This window comes from Pseudophryne corroboree, chromosome 1, assembly GCF_028390025.1.
Source record: "Pseudophryne corroboree isolate aPseCor3 chromosome 1, aPseCor3.hap2, whole genome shotgun sequence".
NCBI classification, from domain to species: Eukaryota; Metazoa; Chordata; class Amphibia; order Anura; family Myobatrachidae; genus Pseudophryne; species Pseudophryne corroboree.
The window spans coordinates 1,129,657,333-1,129,671,067 of record NC_086444.1 but is presented as its reverse complement, the minus strand read 5'-3'; positions in this window follow the sequence as shown (position 1 = coordinate 1,129,671,067).

Below are 13,735 nucleotides of genomic sequence, written 5' to 3'. Positions count from 1 at the left end.
TAGACAACTGGGAAGCGGACGTCCTCAGCAGACACGCTCTTCATCCAGGAGAGTGGGGACTCCATCCGGAGGTGTTCGCAGAGGTAACAGATATTTGGGGTGTACCTCAAATAGACATGATGGCCTCTCGTCTCAACAAGAAGCTTCGGCGGTATTGTTCCAGGTCGAGGGACCCACAAGCCGTGGCGGTGGACGCCCTAGTGACTCCGTGGTTGTTCCAGTCGGTATACGTGTTTCCTCCACTTCCACTAATTCCAAGAGTTCTAAAACTCATTAGGAGAACAAGAGTTCAGGCAATCCTCATTGATCCAGACTGGCCAAGAAGGGCTTGGTACGCGGATCTTCTGGATCTACTGCTAGAAGAGCCGAGGCCTCTTCCTATTTGGGAGGACCTGCTGCAGCAGGGGCCGTTCGATTATCAAGACATACCATGGCTACGTTTGACGGCAGGGAGGTTGAACGCTAAATATTAGCTCGGAAGGGCATTCCGAACAAGGATATTCCTACCCTGATACAGGCTAGGAAAGTAACGTCTAAACATTACCATCGTATTTGGAAAAATATGTATCTTGGTGTGAGTCCAAGAAGTTTCCTAAGGTGGAGTTTCAACTAGGACGGTTTTTCCTTTTCCTGCAAGCAGGTGTGGATACGGGCCTGAGGTTGGGATCCATAAAGGTCCAGATTTCGGCCCTATCCATTTTCTTCCCTGAGGTTCAGACTTTTCTGAAAGGAGTTCTGCACATCCAGCCTCCCTTTGTGCCAGCTACATCGCTCTGGGATCTTAACGTGGTGTTACAGTTCCTCCAATCGGATTAGTTCGAGCCTCTACCGGAGGTTGAGGTCAAATATTTCACATGGAAGCCTGTCACTTTGTTGGCCTTAGCTTCTCCTAGACGTGGGTCAGAGTTGGGGGCTTTGTCTTGTAAAAGCCCCTACTTGATCTTCCATGAAGATAGAGCTGAGCTCCGGACACGTCAGCAGTTCCTTCCGAAGGTTATGTCGGCATTTCATATCAACCAACCTATTGTGGTGCCAGTTGCTACTGACTCCTCAATTTCATCAAAATCCTTGGATGTTGTAAGGGCTCTGAAAATCTATGTGAAGAGGACTGCTCATCACAGAAAATCGGACTCTCTGTTTGTCCTGTATGATCCCAAGAAACTTGGGTGTCCTGCTTCTAAGTAGACGACCTCTCGCTGGATCAGGTTCACTATCCAGCATGCGTATTCTACGACAGGATTGCCGTGTCCTAAGTCTGTTAATGCCCACTCTACTCGTAAGGTGGGTTCTTCCTGGGCGGCTGCCCGGGGTGTCTCGGCTTTACAGCTTTGTCGAGCAGCTACTTGGTCTGGGTCGAACACGTTTGCAAAGTTCTACAAGTTCTATTTCGAGGACCTGAAATTTGGTCAATCAGTTCTGCAGGAGCCTCCGCGTTCTCACTCCCATTCTGGGAGCTTTGGTACATCCCCATGGTACTAATGTGGACCCCAGCATCCTCTAGGACATAAGAGAAAATAGGATTTTAATTACCTACTGGTAAATCCTTTTCTCGTAGTTCGTAGAGGATGCTGGGCGCCCGCCCAGCGCTTTGTGATCCTGCAGTGGTTACTTAGTTCAGTACTGCTTGGTTCTTGGTTAAGTACTGTTTTGTTACTTGGTTAAGTAATATTGTTCAGCTGTTGCTGATGTTTCAAGCTGGTTAGCTTGGTTTGCCTTGTGCGTGAGCTGGTGTGAATCTCGCCACTATCTGTGTAATATCCTTCTCTCGAAGTCGTCCGTCTCCTCGGGCACAGTTTCTAGACTGAGTCTGGTAGGAGGGGCACAGAGGGAGGAGCCAGCCCACACTCTCAAACTCTTAAAGTGCCAGTGGCTCCTAGTGGACCCATCTATACCCCATGGTACTAAGGTGGACCCCAGCATCCTCTACAGACTACGAGAAAAGGATTTACTGGTAGGTAATTAAAATCCTATTTTTACTGCACAGATGGTGGGAGGGAGAACACTAAACTGTAGTAGGGGCATTGGGCTGAATGAAGGGGCCCCGGTACATAACTTACAGTGTGTTAGGGAGTGTTTAATATGCAGGGGAGGGGTGGATAATATTCATAATTTTCTGGTGGGAGGGCAGCTTGCTTGATTGCAGATATTTCCAGTTCCTGGAAATAGATTTATTAGCTTTAATGGGATAAAAAATACTAGAGAGTGCCACCTTTCAGGAGATACTGGAGACTTGGGATCAGAGTTCAGGAGCCAGAGCAATCCACCAACAAAAATATAAAACTGCATACCAGGCGTGTGGAGTTGGAGCAGGGACCAGCTGCTGGAAGGCTGATATCTCTGGTTCTGGGCATAGCAGAGACAAGCTGCCAGATTTTGGAGTATACCCTCAGAAAAACTCTAAGTCAGACAGAACCCGAGTTACCTGGCTGGGAAGAGCAATTAACAGGCTCAGAGGGGGACCACTGCTTTCATTTCAGATATCTCAGGTTCTCCAGGTCCAATTTTAACAAATCTGGTACCCTTGGAAAGAAGGGACCATCAGCTATCAGCCTAAGGCCCTTAGACTCCTGGGGCACTTTGGTAAGTGCTCATTGAGCCCATATGAAAAGACGGCCCTGGATACATCCGTGCGATGTACTCAGTTATCGCATTGCAAGTTTGGGCAATCATCTGTCATCCGCATCATTGGATGTGGATGGTTATAAATCGGCCCCATAGTGTGACAGAAACAGCACAAATCTGACATTGGTTTAGAACTGCAGGACTGTTGCTGGAGAGAATCTAGGTCAGGTGTTGCTGTTAGCCAGAGTTGAGAAGCAGCTAATTGCAAGCACCTGTCAGTTTGCATTAAAAGAGTTTCAGACACAAGAAGCATTGCTACTGAGGATGGACAAGCTGCCCAGGTGATAGGTTAGGGGGTGGTGCTGTTAGGGGTCCTGGATGTTAGGTTCCACTGAACGGGTGTAGTATGGAATGCCGGCGGTCGGGCTCCCGACGACCAGCATACTGGCGCCGGAATCTCGACCGCCGGCATACCAACAGCTGGGCGAGCGCAAATGAGCCCCTTGCGGGCTACGCACGCCACGCTATCTATTCTCCCTCCAGGGAGGTTGTAGACCCACAAGAGGGAGACAAGATGTCGGTATGCCGGCGGTCGGGATTACGGCGCCAGTATGGTGTTCGCCGGGAGCCCGGTCGCCGGCAACCTGAAGACCACCCACTGAACTTGTGTTTGTGCATTTTGAAGACTCTGTGAACTCTGCTTTTCTGTAACTGACCTGTGAATCCTGCACCTGCTTGCGTAACTGCCTGTGGTAGAAAATAAACGTATCTTGGATTTTACTCCGGTCTATGTAACACTACATATAACACTCCCAGCTTCGGCACTCCACGGTATCCAATGTGATTAATCAGCCTGGTGCCCTCTTCTACAGAGCCTGCACAGCTGCAATATATATATATCATACTTGCCTACCTGACACTCTCCATGAGGGAGAAAATGCTCTGTTCCTGGACTTTCCTGGTAATGTATGATTGCCATCACCTGTGGTGAAACACCATTCTTATCAATTAACTAGCTCACCACAGGTGATGGCAATGGTACATTACCAGGAAAGTCCAGAAACAGAGCATTTTCTCCCTCATGGAGAGGGTCAGGTAGGCAAGCATGATATATATAGTGTATATATATATATATATATATATATACAGCAAAAAGAATCATGCAGCGGCACTCAGAGACTGGATCCCAATCGATGACGTGAAAAAAGGAACTTTAATCCATAACAACAGATAGGGTGAACCAACGTTTCGGGGCGCTGGGGCCCCTTTGTCAAGGTGACATCACCTTGACAAAGGGGCCCCAGCGCCCCGAAACGTTGGTTCACCCTATCTGTTGTTATGGATTAAAGTTCCTTTTTTCACGTCATCGATTGGGATCCAGTCTTTGAGTGCCGCTGCATGATTCTTTTTGCTGTATGTGTATTACTCCAGAGGGCACCTGAGCATTATTCATTTGGGGTGAGTGCCAGTTCTTTTCAAGATATATATATATATATATATATATAGTGCTAAAAGCTGGAGAGGGTTCCTGGGGTTGGACGGAAGAAGAGAGGGTGGGTTCTCCATCCATTTAAGCCCAGCCTGGTTCTTTGGGCTATTAGCCTCACTGAAGGTTAATTAGGGCTTTCAGCTGTATGGGTGTGTTAAAACGGCTGTCAGCCTGATCATTGCCTGGAGAAGACGGGAGACTATGGAGTCTCTATGAGCGATACCTGCTATTGAAATTCAGTGAGATGTGCCTTGTAAACTTCTTTTGTTGTTTTGTTTAGTGAGTTACGAATCGTTCTGTGTATAGTTAGCGTCGGGCGGCAAGGTATTTATTTTGATATTTATTTTCTTGTTTTTCTGCACAATAAAACTGGCTGAGGCCAGTTGCACCAAAACAACTGACTTGTATGATCTCTAAGACAGGAATTTTCAATAGTGAAGCACCATTTATTCAGGAACCATAATTAAAACCTAGAATCAGGGCATCATACCAGATAAAATGTGTATAATGCTCACCAATACAAGCTTTAAGTCAGGTATCTCCTGAGAACAGAAATCCACCATGAATGTCCTGGTCTGGGTCAGCTGTTATCCTCCAAAACTCCACCAATGCGTTTTGGCTCCTTGGAGCCTTTTTTCCATTTGAAACTGTGTATATTGTACTGTGTTGTCATGTGAAGTGGTGGAGATTCAACCATCACCAAGGTCCCCATTCACCCCAATTAGAGGTTGCGCTTTGTCTCTGCAAATTTTTAAACATAGTTAAAGTGTATGATATGGCTGACGGACAGTACTTTTTCATGCCCTGTTATGTCTATTTTTCTTATGCATGGAATGTGATGCTTCTGTCACTTGTACATAACACACAACTCTTGTCTGACTGTACTGTAATTAGTTTTTTTTTTCTCCAAGACCAGAGCTATTTTGTTTGTCATCAGGCCATATATTGTCCATGGGTTTAAATGTTATGCTTTGTATGTGGTTTTGTCTGTAGAAGTGATGTATATATTTTATAGCCTATTCAGCTTGTGCTCTATCTTTAACCCATGAATACGGATGACATGTCCGCTTAGGGTCACAACTGTGAATTACCTCCAACATGTGCAGCAAAGCAACAGGCGGAGATGAAGTCAGCGAACTCATTTATAAGTCAGATACTCTGAGTAAGTGATCCTGTAGAAAAGGTAGGTATACTCTAAGTGTGGGTTTGCATGGGTGTGTGGCAAGCATCTTAGATGCCCTACTGAGGTAGAGGAGAGGGGAAGCTACAGAATACTATATCAAGATCCAAAATCATCAGAATCATGCATTGTTCATCCTTCCCACGAGAATGCCCGGTGAGGCAGCCGTCTTTGGTATGCTGCATAGGTTTAGGTGGGCAGAATGAGCAATACATGGCAATGAGACATACAAGGGTAAAAATTAAAAGTGACTAAAAAGAATCCCACTGTATTAATAGTTCCATGTGTTTTCCATCCTGCCCATGAAAGTACTAGTAAAGACTGCCATCTCAGGTGCACTACGTAGGTTACAGTGGGCAAGATGAGCAGTTCAAAGACATAGAGGGGTGAGTCAGTGAGCAAGGAACACAGACAGGTGGGTTAGGATGAGAGCTGGTAGACTTTAGGTTTTGAGTGTCCATTTGAAGCTTTGGAGAGAGGGGGAGAGTACGATAGAGAGAGCTGAAGTGGGAGGGAGTAACACAAAATCCTGTGGGTGGCTATGGATTAAGGTGTTCAGCTGAGCAGAGCGAAGTGGGCTGGAGGGAGTGTGGATGGAGGTGAGGTTAGAGATGTAGGGGGAGAAAATTGGATAATAGCGAGTGTGAGGGATTTGAATTGAGTTAAATTGGAGATTCATCCAGAAGAACTTTACAGCTCAAGCATGTGGTTCTCTTATAACACCACGCAAAGGTCACAATGATGCACAAAATACCTGGCCTCTTCCTGCATTGGCACCAAGTATATTCCAAACTGAATATCAATCCTTCCACTTGGTCGCTGCACTAAGCAGTAGCATAAGCATTAAATTATCACACCTATGTCAATTTTAGGTACCCAAACTGGGATTGGCATAGGCGGGTCTTGGTGATTGGTCCACTGTATTATTGGCATTCCCAAATAATACTAAATGCAGTCATTGTATAGGGAACAATTTTATCACAATACTGCCCAAAGTAAAGTATTTGGCGCTTGGAGGGAGAATCTCTTGGAAACAATAAAAATATACACAAGTAAAGCTTTTGGAAACTAGTTAATTATCGATATAGACACACACACACACACACACACAAAAAAAAACAATTATAGCCACACACAAGAAACATTTCTAAGCAATAAATAACAACTGCCATTTCATAACATTCTTATAAGGTTGGGGATGATATCCAATTGTAAAGCAATACTCAGAGATTCCAAACATTGCTGGCAGCAATTTCTCTAAACGTGTAAATTAGGCAATCCTCTAATCAGTGTGCTTTGAAGTGGACGTTACACCCTAATGATGGGGCTACACTTTTTCTTAGGAGGCTTTTGATGTCATGGTATTTTTTACATAGCTGTCTTGATATAAGAAAAGCAAACCCAAGATAGGACACTAAAACAAAAAATGGTTAAATGGAAGAAGAGTTTAAGACTGCGGCTGAGTGATGTTGGCACTTCAAAGCTGGGCCAAACGAAATTGCTGCCGATTGCTCCACACAAAAGTGTTCCCTTGTGGATGACAGTGCATGGTGACAAAGTTCAATTGGCAACAGGAGCCAGGAAAGATCAAAGGCTCCCCATTGTAATTGTTTTGCTCCATGAAGAATTGCTCATTGTTAATAGTTCTCAAGCTTATACTGGCTCAAACCCGGAATCAGGAGCCTGTCTGCAGAGTCGCCCTACATTAGATACATTCTCTTAATGTGTGTCTTTGTTATTGTGTCTTAAAGGAATCTAAATTACTAATATAAAAGAGACAACTGGTAATATGAACAACAAAAAAAGTGCCAATCTGAAAGTTGAACATTAAACGTAGAAAAATATGTCACATACAGACGGCAGGGAATACACCGCTGCCATGGCAAGCAATAGGAACACGTACTGCAGCCCAAGCTGAATTCCAAACCTCGTATACATATGAAAATTCAATAGGAGGAGTCAAGATTTCTAGCCCTGCAAATAGTAGCCGTATCCAGCGGAATATTATTTTAGGAAAATCAGAGATTGAATACTGTTATAGATATATACACTAATGGCCATTTGGAGAAATTATCTTTTTAAATAAATGTATTCAAAGATTCAAGATAGACATGTATATAGGGATGTGGTTATGTGACCGCCGGTCACCATACTGACGCCAGAATCCCGAGCGGGGGAAAACCCGACAGTCGGCATGCCGACTAACAGGGACTATTCCCACTCCTGGGTGTCCATGACACCCATAGAGTGGGGATAGAACCTGTGGCGAGCGCAGTGAGCCACCGAGCCCTCTGCATGGCGAGCGCCAGTCATGGGCATCAGTAGTGTATCTACTTTGCTGCTAGTAGTTTGCTCAACTGGGATGCGGAGTCTACTTGTATATCCAGTATTCACCACAGACTCAGCGAGAAGGTATATTACTGACAAGAGCAGTCCAAAGCAGTAATGAAATGTAATTGGGATGAGGCCAAAAGTCAGTATGTTTGTTAAATCACCATTAGGGACACTTCAGAGTTGCACGCAAATGCATCTACGGGCAATTAAAAGTTATACGCATCTTAGTTGCATCTGTACTTACAGCTGAATGGGATCAAATGGATAGTAATGGGGTGAGGGCGTAATGGATGTGTAGATGGAATTGCTATTTACTAAGCCTTCAACGGAGGTAAAGTGGACAGAGATAAAGTCCCAGCCAATCATCTCCAAACTGCCATTTTTCAAACACAGCCTGTAACATGGCAGTTAGGAGCTGATTGGCTGGGACTTTATGTCTGTCCACTTTACCTCCATCAAAGGCTTAGTAAATAGATCCCCGAGTTTGAAAAATGACAGTAAGGAGCAGGGGTGGATTGGGAATTTAAAGTGGCCCTGGAATTGTTTTTCCAAAAGTGGCCCTAGGTTGTCTTTCTAGAACTGTGAAATTTGTACTTTGCCCAGAAAAGGGGTGTGGTCTTGTGGAAAAGGGCATGACCTTGCATGAAATGCCATGCCATGCCCGCTAGCCAGTTCCCCATTTTCGTTACCTTGGAGGTATGCCCAGTACTCCATTAACTGCTAGATATGTTCCCAGTCCCTCTCTCCAGTAAATGGACTCTGCAATCATGTGCACAGCATATATTCATTGCTTGCTCTGCTAAGAAGAGCAGCGGGTGAGAGGGTACCTCCCAACATTGGCGTATCTATAAAGGGTGCAGTGTGTGCAGGGCACACTGGCCCCGGAGTCCAGGGGGGCCCACACCGCACACACTGCACCCATTTGTTTAATACTTACCTCTCTGGAGTCCCCCATCTGACCCATCCCTTCTCAGCAGCGCAATAGAGTCTGAACACTAAGGGGAACAGACTATATTGCGCCTGCTGAAAACTCTGGAAACGTGGCATGGCGGCCATTTTTCTAGAGTTTCGCGTATGCGCATTAGGTAAATCTTTGGAAAAATGGCCGCCCACCATGTTCCCGGAGGTTTGCGCATGCACAATAGAGTCTATGCTCAGACTCTATGGCTGCTGAGGAGAAGGACGGCACCGCCAGGGGACTCCGGAGAGGTAAGTATTAAATCCTTGTGCCTCGGTCAGAGAGGAGGGTGCCCCTGATGCAGGAGGCTGCACACGTGCCTCCTCCTCTTTTAAAATGCCCCTGCCTCCCTATCTCCCTCCCCATCGCATGGGGAGCTCTGTCTCACAAGACAAGTAAGTCCTCATTTTTCGATGTTAAAGAGATCCTCCGCAGAATGCTCTGCTTGCAATGATAGGCTCAGTAAGGCTGCCTGTCATGCAAGAGTGTCACTGCTTGCAGGGTCGATTCTAGACCAAATTGAGCCCAGGGTAAAAAAAAAATCCTTTTGGCTCCCCACTTAAAAAAAAATCTATACTATTTTTGTGGGTACTTAAAATAAAAATATACCTTACGTATGTGGTGATTTCTCTGCGTGTAACCTCTGAAGAAATTGTTCCTCCCAGGGCAGACAGTGGCCCGGAAGCTGCCTGTTTGCATAGGGATAAGCCAATATCATCCTCGTGCAACAGAGGTTCAACCACATAATACATAGTAACGGAAGTTTTGGGGCAAAATGTGAGTTTTTCTGATCAAACAATTTTACAGTAATAAAATATGTTTGCTAAACTTGGTATCATACAGTATGTATCATTAATATGTTTTTTTTTTTTTATTATAGTCTTACTAAAGATTTCTGTGCCCCAGCCTTTTTTTTCTAACCCTGTATCTCCAGCACCATCCGACTGCGTCTCTCCAGGGTTGTCTCCAGCGCCAATCCCCGTGTGTCTCCCCAACATCAACCCCCATGTGTCTCGCTAGCACCATCTACTTGTGTCTCTCTAATGCCATTTCTTCTGTGCCCCCCTTCAGCATACATTAAACCTGTTACTGCCCACCTCACAGCACTCACCGCCCTTACGGCGCCACTTACTGCCCTATCACAGCACCATATACTGCCCCTTTCACAGAACCACATGCTGCTACTTTCCCAACACCACATATTGTCCCTTTATTAGCACCACATATTGCCCCTTTCTCAGCACCACATATTGCCCCTTTCCCAGCACCACATACTGTCTCTTTCACAGAACCACATACTGTCTCTTTCACAGAACCACATACTGTCTCTTTCACAGAACCACATACTGTCCCTTTCACAGCACCACATACTGTCCCTTTCACAGCACTACATACTGCCCCTTTCCAAGCACCACATACTACCCCTTTCTCAGCACCACATACTGCCCCTTTCTCAGCACCATATACTGCCCTTTTCACAGAACAGCATTCTGTCCCTTTCCAAGCACCACATACTGCCCCTTTCCAAGCACCACATACTGCCCATTTCCCAGCACCACATACTACCCCTTTCTCAGCACCACATACTGCCCCTTTCTCAGCACCATATACTGCCCTTTGCACAGAACAGCATTCTGCCCCTTTCCCAGCACCACATACTGCCCCTTTCCCAGCACCACATACTGCCCCTTTCCCAGCACCACATACTGCCCCTTTCACAGAAACACATAGTACCCGTTTCCCAGCACCACATACTGCCCCTTTCACAGAAACACATACTGCCCCTTTCACAGAAACACATACTGCCCCTTTCACAGAAACACATACTGCCCCTTTCCCAGCACCATATACTGCCCCTTTCACAGAAACACATACTGTCCCTTTCACAGAACCACATACTGCCCCTTTCCCAGCACCACATACTGTCCTTTTCCCAGCACCACATACTGTCCTTTTCCCAGCACCACATACTGTCCTTTTCCCAGCACCACATACTGCCCCTTTCCCAGCACCACATACTGCCCCTTTCACAGAAACACATACTGTCCCTTTCACAGAACCACATACTGCCCTTTTCCCAGCACCACATACTGCCCCTTTCATAGAACCACATACTGTCCTTTTCCAAGCACCACATACTGCCCTTTTCCCAGCACCACATACTGCCCTTTTCCCAGCACCACATACTGCCCCTTTCCCAGCACCACATACTGCCCCTTTCACAGATTCACATACTGCCCCTTTCACAGCACCACATACTGCCCCTTTAACTTCCCCTCTCCCCACATCACAGCAAAACATTCTCCTCATACAGTGCTCCTCACAATTCCTCAGCACAGCCCCTCACAGCACTGTCCCCCCCATAACAGCACCACACAGGACAGTCCATGTTCTCCCAATCAACAGAAAACTTACCTGCTGGCTTCTGCATAGCGGGGGGACTTGGCAGCAGCAATGCCATCCTATGTGGCACTCTCAGTGGCTGCATTGCCGGGGTAATACGACCACACATTAGGTTTAGGACCTTTCTAAGAATCTGATTACCTTAGTTACTTTTGTCGAACTGTAGAAAAACAAGTTAGTGTGATTCTATTTTATGCATTAAGACAGAGGTTCCCAAACTGTGTGCCTTGGCACCCTGGGGTGCCTCGGGACACTTGCAGGGGTGCCCTGGGTTGGTGGTCCAGGACCAATTCAAATTATTCATGGTCAATATAATAGGCAAAACCAGTGCTGGTGGCTGCCAGTCATAAAATATGTGGCCAAACAGAAGCAAATCTTCTCCCTCACCACACAACTGACCCTAAGGATGACATATAAACACGATCTACTTAATGTAATATTTCTTTCTAAATTTCTCAATAAGAAATTTTTGGCCTAGGGGTGCCGTGAAAAAAATTCTGATATTCTAGGGCGCCGTGATTCAAAAAAGTTTGGAAACCACTGCATTAAGACATGATCATAAGTAAAGTATATCTTTATTATTGAATCAAAGTTCTAGGAAAGTCTAGAAGTAATTGCATATAATTAATTTTGCTTCTAGTCATTGCTTAAATGGGATGCGTCTACGGGTGGTTAAAAGTTGTTGCATTTTAGTCGAATCTGAACTTACAGCTGAATGGAAGCAGTAACTGGTTAGTAATGGGGTGTTCAGATGTGATTAGTGCGATTCTATTTTATGCACGAAGACATGAACAAAAGTAAAAGTATATATTTTAATAGAATCAAAATTCTAGGAAAGTCTATAGTTAATTGAATATAATTTACATTTGTTACATCCATTCTTACAATTCATGTATGTAACTTACTTGATTTTATAACCTAAGGGGGTGATTCAGACCTGATCGCTGGGCTGCAAACTTTGCTCTCCTGCATTCAGATAGTCGCCGCCTCCAGGGGGAAAGTAAATTCGCCGTGCAATTGTGCGATCCTATGTGTACGCCGAGCTGCAAAAATCCAGTGTGCAGTCTCTGCGCAGCCCAGTACTTACTCCTATGGTGCGATGAGAACAGGCTGATCGGGGCCAGAGCTGACGTCAGACACCCTCCCTGAAAACGCTTGGGCACACCTGTGTTTTTCCGGACACTCCCAATAAACGCTCAGTTACCACCCACAAATGGCCTCTACCTGTCAATCACCTTGCAAACGCACGTGCAATCGGATTTTTCGCACCATCCTATCGCTAACTGGTGATGCCCTTTGTTGTTGTCCAATGCACGTGCGCATTGCGGTGCATACGCATGCGCTGTTATGACCTGATCGCCCGCTGTGCGAAAACACACAGCATCGATCAGAAATTAATCAGTCCCCAAGTTCATTCACAGTTTAATGGGGGGCCACCCATATTTGGATTGACAAGTCTTCACTTTAAAACCATATTCACTATATAACTGTAACTTAAATATGTCTTGGTAAACAGCTAAAATGACAAAAACTGCATCGGTGTTCAAATATGTATGGACCTCCTGACTGTATTTATATTATAGTTATCTTTAGTCATTTTGTCATCTCTAAGGCTCCATGTCCTAGTTTTTCTAACCTCTCTTTATAATGAAACAGCTTCCTTTTCCTACATTGAGGTCCGCTAAGGTTAAAGGGGGAGACATAGGATGAGCACTGGTAGGCTTTGATAAAGAAATTAGTTTTGATGGCCTGTTGGAAAATTTGCAGAGAGGTGGATAGTCTGATACTGTTGGGAGAAAGACCAAAATGTTGGGAGCAGCGCTCCCTAAAGGTGGGAGTTGTAAGATGTTATAAGTTGGGAAGAGAGGTAGTAGTCATTGGCAAAGAGATGTGGGTGTGCTGGAGTATGGGGAGAGATGAGTTCAGAGATTTACCCAGGCAATAGGATATACAGTTGCCACTGGTGACTAGGTTTGACGAACAGGCAAATATGGCTTCACTGGACTCCAAACTAGGGGCAATACAAACAGTCCAGCTTGCTGAGAAAATCAATCTCCAGTCAAGGGTGGATGATAGAAAACCACACCACAAAACCTTGCTGGGACTTTTTAACCATCTCCACTTTTGATATCCTCATGGGTGATTCTTCTTATCCATGGAAGCCTGGATCTCTATTGGGATGTAAAATTGGGCAGAATTGGGAGATAACTGACATTTTGCTTCATATCCCCGTCCAATGTGTAAGAGAAAAGTGTGATAGCTAGTTTTCTTAAATAAGTTAAAAATTATTTTATTTCATGGAGATGGGGTTGGGACATGGGGCACTAAACTTGGTTAAAACAGAACTATTGTGAACTGGTACCTAGAAGGGGCAAATAACTGAACATGCCCCCCATACTTGACCCTTGGACCACACCCTGAAAAAGCAGACAAGCTTAATTAAAAGCCTTATTATATTATAGTACTGTCTAAACCATATTCAACATAGAAAGTAAAGCTATCCAAGATTTAAAATGACAAGGCCCAAGACTGATCACCGTGGTACACCCGTAATTGGTTTATCCAAACCTCAGTATGTTCCATATATAACTTCCCATCTATCCTTTCACCAGTTGCCATATGCCTACTTAGTATTGAACACTTTTGCTGAATCTAAATCTGTCACATTGATTACATTACTAAGTATTCATTCCTCATAAAAGCTAATCCTATTTGTTCAACATAATCAGCCCTTCGAGAAATCATGTTTACAGGGAATTATAAAATAATTTCCACAATATTTCAGCATCATCTACAGAAAAGTAATATT